Raw genomic sequence first — 8,995 nt, forward strand, 5'->3', positions numbered from 1 at the left:
ATCTCACCACTCCTATTCTACATAGTACTGGAAGTCCTAGCTGGAGCAATCAGGCAAGAGAAAGAAATAAAAGGCATCTAAACAGGAAGAGAGGAAGTCAAACTCTCTGTTTGTAGATGATATGATTCTGTACCTAGAAAACCCCATAGCCTCTGCGTGAAAGCTCCTTGATCTGATAAACAACTTTAGCAAAGTTTCAGGATACAAAATCAACGTACAAAAATCCGTAGCATTTCTATACACTAACAACATCCATGCTGAGAGCCAAATCAAGAACACAACCCCATTCACGGTAGCCACAAGAAAAATGAAATAACTAGAAATACAGCTAAAGGAGGAGGTAAAAGATCTCTGCAATGAGAATTACAAAATATTGCCAAAGAAATCAGAGATGACACAAAAAATTGGAAAAACATTCTATGTTCATGGATAGGAAGACTCAATATTGTTAAAATGGCCATACTGCCCAAAGCAATTTACAGATTCAATGCTATTTCTATCAAACTACCAATGTCATTTTTCACAGAACTAGAAAAAACTATTTTAAGATTCATTTGGAACCAGAAAAGAGCCTAAGTTCTAACCAAAAAGAACAAAGTTGGAGACATCACGTTACCCAACTTCAAACTGTACTGTAGGGGGCTATAGTAACCAAAATAGCATGGTACCAAGTACAAAAACAGACACATAGAATTTGGTTTTCTGTCCCTGTGTTAGTTTGTGTAGGTTAATACACAAACTCTATTCTGGAAAGAATAGAGAGCCCAGAAATAAGGCTGCACACCTACAACCATGATCTTTGACAATGCTGACAAAACAAGCAATGGGGAATGGACTTCCTATTCAATCAACGGTGCCAGGGGAATGGCTGGTCATATGCAGAAGATTGAAACTGGACCCCTTCCTCATATCATATGTAAAAGTCAGCCCAAAAAGTATTAAAGACTTGAATATAAAACCTAAAACTATAAAACCCTGGAGAATAACCTAGGAAATACCATTCTGGACATTGGACCTGGCAAAGATTTCATGCTGAGGATGCCAAAAGCAATTGCAAAAAAAACAAAACTTGACGAATGGGCCCTAATTAAATTAAAGAGCTTCTGCACAGCAAAAGAAACTACAAACAGAGTAAATCGACAACCTATGGAATGGGAGAAAATATCTGCAAACTCTGCATCTGACAATGGTCTAGTATCTGAATCTATAAGGAACGTAAACAAATTTACTAGCAAAACCCAAAGAACCCCAGTAAAAAGTGGGCAAAGGACATAAACAGACACTTTTCAAAAGAAGACATACATGTGGCCAATAAGCATATGAAAAAATTCTCAACATCACTAATCATTAGAGAAATGCAAATCAAAACCACAATGAGATACCATCTCACACCAGTCAGAATGGCTATTATTAAAACGTCAAAAAATAACAATGTTGGCAAGGTTGTGAAGAAAAGGGAATGCTTATACACTGCTGGTAGGAATGTAAATTAGTTCAGCCATTGTGGAAAGAAGTTTGGCTATATCTCAAAGAACTTAAAATAGAATTACCATTCAACCCAGCAATCCCATTACTGGGTATATACCCAAAGGAATATAAATCATTCTACTACAAAGATACATGCACGCATATGTTCATTGCAGCATTATTCCTAATAGTGAAGACATGGGATCAACCTAAATGCCCATTAGTGGTAGACTGGATAAAAAAATGTGGTACATATACACCATGGAATACTATGAAGCCACAAAAAAAAGAATAAGATCATGTCCTTTGAAGCAACATGGATGGAACTGGAGGCCATTAACCTACACAAACTAATACAGGGACAGAAAACCAAATACTGCATGTTCTCACTTATAAGTGAGAGCTTAACTTTCAGTACATACGGACATAAAGAAAGGAAGAACATCTCTGGGGCTATGTGAGGGCAGAGGGAGAGGATCAAAACAACTACCGATCGAGTACTATGCTAATATTACCAGTGTACCAGGGATAATAATCATAGTAATACAGATTTTGATAATACAGATTATTTTGATAATACAGATTATTTTGCAACACACAATTTACCTATATAATAAACCTACACATGTACCCCTGAACCTGAAATAAAAGTCAAAGAAAAAAGAAAAAAAAAGATGGTTGCTTTGTTCCTGGGTATCACATCTGTATTCAAGGCAACAACAAGGGCAACAGGTCAGAACTAGTGACCCTGTTCCCCTCCCTTTTTTTTTTTTTTTTTGAGATAGAGTCTCCCTCTGTTGCTCAGGCTAGAGTGCAGTGGCATGATCTCGGTTCACTGCAATCTCTGCCTCCCAGGTTCAAATGATTCTCCTGCCTCAGCCTCCTGAGTAGCTGGGATTACAGGTGCATGCCACCACGCCCAGCTAATTTTGTATTTTTTTAGAGATGAGGTTTCACCATGTTGACCAGGCTGATCTTAAACTTCTGACCTCAAGTAGTCTGCCCACCTTGGCCTCCCAAAGTGCTGGGATTACAGGAGTGAGCCACCATGCCTCGCCCTGACCTTGTTCCCTTTTTATGAAGACGATAAATATTTTTTTAGAAGCTTGTTCCCTCCCTTTAGACTTCCACTTGTTTCTCATTGGTTAGATGTGTGTCACATGGGTATTCTTGTCTTAAAGGGGGCTGGAAAGAGTTACATAGCTTTTCTACCTCTATATTAGATGTCAGCAAGAGAAGTATGCTGGCCATAAATATTGAGTTAGCTACACTCCAATATAAGGTTTCCCAGGAATAAGCCTATACAAGAACGATGTAATTCTGTTTCATTGCCCTGTCCATATTCCCTGATAGGGAAGTCAGAGGTAGGCTTCTCTCTCTGGTTAGACCCAAGAAATTGACTGGCCTGTGGCAAATGTGTCCAAACTGAGGGATGTGTCAGTAGGCAGGCTGGGATCAAGGTGTGGGTGAAAATGGATCATCTAAAATGGAGAAAGGGCTGGGTACAGTGGCTCACAGCACTTTAGGAGGCCGAGGCAGCCAGATCACTTAAGGTCAGGAGTTCGAGACCAGCCTGGCCAACATGGTGAAACCCCGTCTCTACAAAAAATACAAAAAAATTAGCCAGGCGTGGTGGCTGACGCCGGTAATTCCAACTACTCGGAAGGCTGAGGCAAGAGAATCGCTTGAACCCGGGAGGCAGAGGTTGTAGTGAGCCAAGATCGTGCCACTGCACTCTAGCCTGGGTGACAGAGCAAGACTCCATCTCAAAGAAAAAAAAAAAAAAGAAAGCCGGGTGCGGTGGCTCATGTACAAAAAATACAAAAATTAGCCAGGCGGTAGTGGCGCATGTCTGTAATCCCAGCTACCCAGGAGGCTGAGGCACGAGAATTACTTGAATCCGGGAGACGGAGGTTGCCGTGAGTGGGGATGGTGCCACTGCACTCCAGCCTGGCAACAAAGCAAGACTCCGTCTCAAAAAAAAAAAAAAAAAAAAAAAAAAAAAAAAAAAGCTGGGCACAGTGGCTCACACCTGTAATCCGAGCACTTTTGGAGGCCGAGGCAGGCGGATCGCGAGGTCAGGAGTTTGAAACTAGCCTGGCCGAAGTGGCGAAACCCTGCCTCTACTAAAAATACAAAAATTAGCCGGGCGTGGTGGTGGGCACCTGTAATCCCAGCTACTCCAGAGGCTGAGGCAGGATAATTGCTTGAACCCGGGAGACAGAAGTTGCAGTGAACTGAGATTGTGCCATTGAGCAATCTTGTTGCCTGGGCAACAAAAGGAAGACTCCGTCTCAAAAAACAAACATCAAACGAACAACAACAAAAACAAAAAAAACGAAAAAACCTATAGATTTAAAAAAAAAAGGAGAAAGGAAACCAAAGTGGTTAAGGTTACGGGCTGTGGACCAGATTGTTCTAAACTTAAGTTCTGGCTCTGTCACTTCCTAACTGACTTCGTCAAGTTATATAACTTCTCTAAGCCCCAGTTTCTTCATGAGTTAAGTGAGAATAGTAATACCTTATTCATTAGGTTGCTGTGAGGAGTTATATTTATGAGTCTCTGAGCATAGTCTCTGGGTCATAGTAAGTGTTCAATATCATCACCATCACCACCATCATCATCATCACCATCATCATCATCATCATCCCCGTCATTGTTATGGTCATCATCAAAACAGGAGGTGTTTGAAGCATAGGCATTAGGAATTGATGTACAGCATAAATAAATACCAGAGCCTGAGGTGTGAGAGTAGGTTATGTGGAAAAGCAAGACAATGAACCAGGCAATGTATATTCTCCACAGTGAGAGTGAGCTGTCTTTCCTGAAAGGACTTCCTATTACCAGAGTATGAGTGACTCACATGCAGGGGGTATATCTCTTGCTTAAAGGCTTAAACTTACCTCCTAGAAGGTGGCATACAGGATAGGACACTACAGTATGGCTATTGATGTGGAGGAGAGAAATTCTGGCAATGGGGCTCCAAGGAGTGGGGTGGGATTCTTCTGGTCATGTGTCTCCTGCTAGGAGTCCCACAGGTCTCTGAGAACAATTGCCTACAGAAGCCATAGAGCATTAGCTTCTCCCTTTGATCTTCTGTGACCTGCTTTGATTGTGTTTGTGTGTTTTCTATGAGTTACTGGGGATGCCCATTTGCAGTGCCCATTTATATAGCAGTAGCTTTAGATAGGGTGGGTATTTGGACTGACCGGCATGTAGTGTGGTTCACAGGCCTGTAGGAGTTCATGTCCATCAGTGGCTGGAATTTAAGGTCTGGTAAAGATGCAAAATTTAAGTAGTTTTGACCCTCCTCTAGGGCTAGACAACATCTGACCACCAACAAGATGGTATTCATCTATATCAACAATTGTGAGTAGTCAGCTATATGACTTCTGTCCCTCCAGAAAATACCTTATGTGAATGGCAACATCAAACACGTATGCTAGACACTGTTACTTATGTTAACTAAATTAATTAGCAAAACAAGCCTTGTGAGGTGTGGAATGATTCTCCCGATTTTTACGGATGAGGTAACTAAGGTCAAGAAACTTACAAATTCATAAAGATGCCTGTTGTGTTGGAAAGGAGATGTGGCTAGGTCTAAACTTGTGCCTCTTGACGTATGCTACGGCCTGTGAGTTCAGATAGGCTAGAAAAATTGGTCTGTGGTTGTTCTTAGCTTGTTTCAGTCCAACTTTTGCATTTAGAAGTGGAGGTTAATGCAGCGTGGAACCACACTCTTCCTTCTATGATAGAGACAGGAAAAGAAGTCAAACCCATGTCTCGGCTTTTCCTGACACGTGTTAGCCAATGACTTGTGCAAGGCTCCTCTTTATCCTAAAAGCACACACACGACAAGGTGACTGGCAAATGGGTGGATCTCCCCTCCAGTTTGTAGGGTGTCAATTTTTAGAAGTTCAATCTTGATGGAAAGATTTGAAGTGAGGGGATATTGCTGAGGAAAAAGTTATGAAGATTGAACCAGATCTTGTGAAGGATAAGTGGAAAACGGTGGAGGAGGAAATCCCCAGCATTGGGGAAGATATGGAAGCAGAAAAGAAACTTACAGGGCATCAACAATGAGCAATTCAATTTGACTGGAATGTAAGGCGTTTGAAGTGCAAGTTTTGGAAGTAAGAGGGGTGGGTATATAGAACATGGAAAACTTTAAATACCAGGTCCAGGAGTATGAATTTTACTCAGTAGGCAATGAGGAGCCTATTAAATAAAATCTAAGCAAAAATTGGAGCCCTGCAGGGGAGGAAAACTTTTATTTTATTTTATTTTTTGAGATAGAGTCTCACTCTGTCACCCAGGCTGGAGTACATTGGCACAATCATGGCTCACTACAGCCTTCGCCTCCGGGTTTCAAGCGATTCTCCTGCCTCAGCCTCCTAAGTAGTTGGGGCTGCAGGCATGTGCCACCAGGCCCGGCTAATTTTTGTATTTTTAGGAGAGATCGGGTTTCGCCATGTTAGCCAGGCTGATCTCGACCTCAAGTGATCCACCTGCCTTGGCCTCCCAAAGTGCTGGGATTACAGGCATGAGCCACCGCTCCTAGCCTTATTTTTAGATACAGGGTCTCAGTCTGTTGCCCAGGCTGGAGTGCAGTGGCGTGATTATAGCTCACTGCAGCTTCAAACTCCTGGGTTCCAGTGAGTCTCCTTTCTCAGCCTCCCAAGTAGCTCGGATTATAAGTGCGTGTCACTGCACTCAACTTCTATTACATCTCTTATTGCCTCAGTGTTTAACTTTTTGGATTTGATGCCTTTATAGTGCTCCTTATAAAGCCCCTGGTCTGAGCCATCATTATCTGTTGCCTAACACTTTTCATAACCTCTTAACTGGGCTCATGGCTTTTATTCTTGAGACTATCCATACACAGAAGCCAGAACAATGTCATGAGAGCAGAAATCTGATCTCATCCCTCATCTTCATAAAACCCTTCCATGGCTTCCATTACACTTAGATTAAAATCCAAATGTCTCTGCACCCCCACAATGTCCTGTGTGTTCCCATCCCTGTCAAGACCTCTGATCTTACCTCTTACCTCTCTCCTCGGTTCACAGTGCTCCATTCTCACTGACTCCTGGATGTTCCTTGAACACTCAGTGGGGTCCTGCCCCTGGACCTTTACTCTTGCTGTTTCCTCTACTTGAAATGTTCTCCTCCCAGATTCCAACATGGCTGTGCCCTCCCCCACCCAGTGCCACTCAGATCTCTACTCAAATGTCAGCTGTTCCAGAGCCACCCTCCAACTAGCTGTCTTGACGGCACTTGACTACCTGAAATTAAACTTTAATGATTTATTTGCTTTTTGCTTTCTTTTTGAGACGGAGTCTTGCTCTATTGCCCAAGCTGGAGTGCAGTGGTGCGATCGCGGCTCACTGTAACCTCAACCTCCTGGGTTCCAATGATCCTCCCACCTCAGCCTCCTGAGTAGCTGGAACTACAGGCACATGCTGCCATGCCTAACTAGTTTTTTTTTTTTTTTTTTTTTTGTAGAGAAGGGATTTTGCTGTGTTGCCCAGTCTGGTGTCTTGTTTATTTTGTGTATTGCTCATTAAAATGTAAGTTCTGTAAAGGGAGTATTTTGCCTATTTGTTCATTGTGCTATCTCCAGCACCTAGAACACTCCTGGAGCACCTAGAACACTCCCGGACAATAGCACACGACAGGTATTCCTGAGTGAATGATGATTATTACTGGGGCTTCCTTTACAACTTAGAGAGAAAGCAGTTTCATTATTCAAAAAACGTATTATCTACCTATACATGTTTTCCTCATTTATCACATCTCCACATTTACCCTTCATGACTTTTGCAATTCCCAAATAAATGACATCCATTGTGGGCATATTAATGGCAGTCTGCAAGTAGCAAAGTTCATTTCTGATTTGAATTCTTTTGGCTGCTGTGAATAGTTTTTCTCTGGTTGTTAGTAATTAAAACAAACAAGCAGAAAGTCTTATATTATTCTATCTCATTGCCAAATTGGATATTGCTCAACTCAAAATTAAATGTACACACACCCATAAAACTAGCCAAACTGGCTATTACAATTACATAAAGTTCCTTGTGTTCATTAGCAGTGTTGCCTTTCATGGGTTTATCCTGTTTGGCATATACATCAAAGTAACAGTCATAAAGACTTCTACAAAAATTTGGAGCATGTAGATGTGGAAAAATTTTTAAGATTTTTTTTTGTTTTTTTTTCCAGCTACATTGCAACAAAAGCATACCTTGTTATTGTGACAAAAAGCTTAAGGCATGACATAGAAAAAATTCAGTATTTTGTCAAAGCTTGGTAATCTAAGCCCATGGCCAGAATCACCTAAAAATGGCAGATATGATTCAGTTTTGTATTCTGCATTTTGGGAATTAGTGTCAGAATACCAGCCCTGATCTCTTTAGTGAATGATTCATTTACTAACATGATTAATAATTCTGAGAGCCAGCCATGTTAGCCACTAATACCAGATTTTTGGAAGCTGCCTAGGTTTAATGGAACTGTGGGTATGTTCGTTTGAACTGGGGTGGCGGTAGGAGGTTCTAAATTTGCTGTTCTGATTTTTAGTGGTTTTATTTGAACCCAGAGAATGAACTTCTTATGATTTCCACTGTAGCATATTTTTTAATGGGTGGTTCCTATTCATGAGAAAAATAAAATAATAACAGGTAGTTTAGGGGAATTAAGAATAAAAATGAGTGATGAAGCTTCACTCATAGATTCAGTTCATAGAGGTTTGGGGAGTGTGATGAGTTAAAAAAAAATTAGCTTCAGTTCATTGATCCAAAGGCATGGCTCTGTATCTTTTTGAATATAAGGAATTCAGAAAAATTGGGGCAGAAAGTCAGATTTGGTTTGTTATATTATTATTTGTTTACATGTCTGTGTCTTTGTGTGTGTGTGTGTGTGGTGGGTTGGGGAGGGTTTCCAATAAATATTGGAAAACCTGCTAGACAAATTTTAAAAGACCTGTAACACATATGTGTTTGTTTCTTTAAAAACCATTTTTTCTTTTTTTTCTGTAGAGACAGGGTCTCGCTATGTTGCTTAGGCTGGTCTTGAACTCTTGGCCTCAAGCAATCCTCCTGTCTGAGCCTCCCAAAGTGCTGAGATTAGAGCATGTGTGCTTCTAAGAGTAGGCTATGAGTTTCTTGGCAGCAGAACCTTATTCATGTTTCCCATTGTCTGGCATGGCACTGTGTGTAGCTTAGTAACAATGATGGTTGTGACGATGCTGATAATGGCCTCTATTACTCAACTTCCTGTATGCCAGGCACTATGCTAACTGCTTTGCATACATTACCTTATTTAATTCTCATAAATAGCCAGGTGGAAAGTAACAAAAAATATATTATGTCCATATGTTGTGAGGAAACTGAGGCTTAAAGATATTCATGGACATGACCATGGTCACACAGCTAGTGAAGTGTTGGACCTGAAATCCAAAACCATTTCTGTTCTTTGTCCCAAGCCCATGTTGTTTATTACTACACTCTATGTTTGTTGCCTGAATTAGTG

At 41.1% G+C, this 8,995-nt stretch overlaps 1 non-coding gene across 1 annotated transcript; it reads right to left on the reverse strand.

The window, feature by feature from the left end:
• Positions 1–8,395: 8,395 nt before the first annotated feature.
• LOC126940956 (U7 small nuclear RNA) lies at positions 8,396–8,457 on the reverse strand. The gene has a single exon (XR_007721012.1). It is a non-coding gene; the product is annotated as a U7 small nuclear RNA (small nuclear RNA).
• Positions 8,458–8,995: the final 538 nt, after the last annotated feature.

The sequence above is a fragment of the Macaca thibetana genome, chromosome 17 (genome assembly GCF_024542745.1).
Source record: "Macaca thibetana thibetana isolate TM-01 chromosome 17, ASM2454274v1, whole genome shotgun sequence".
NCBI lineage: Eukaryota > Metazoa > Chordata > Mammalia > Primates > Cercopithecidae > Macaca > Macaca thibetana.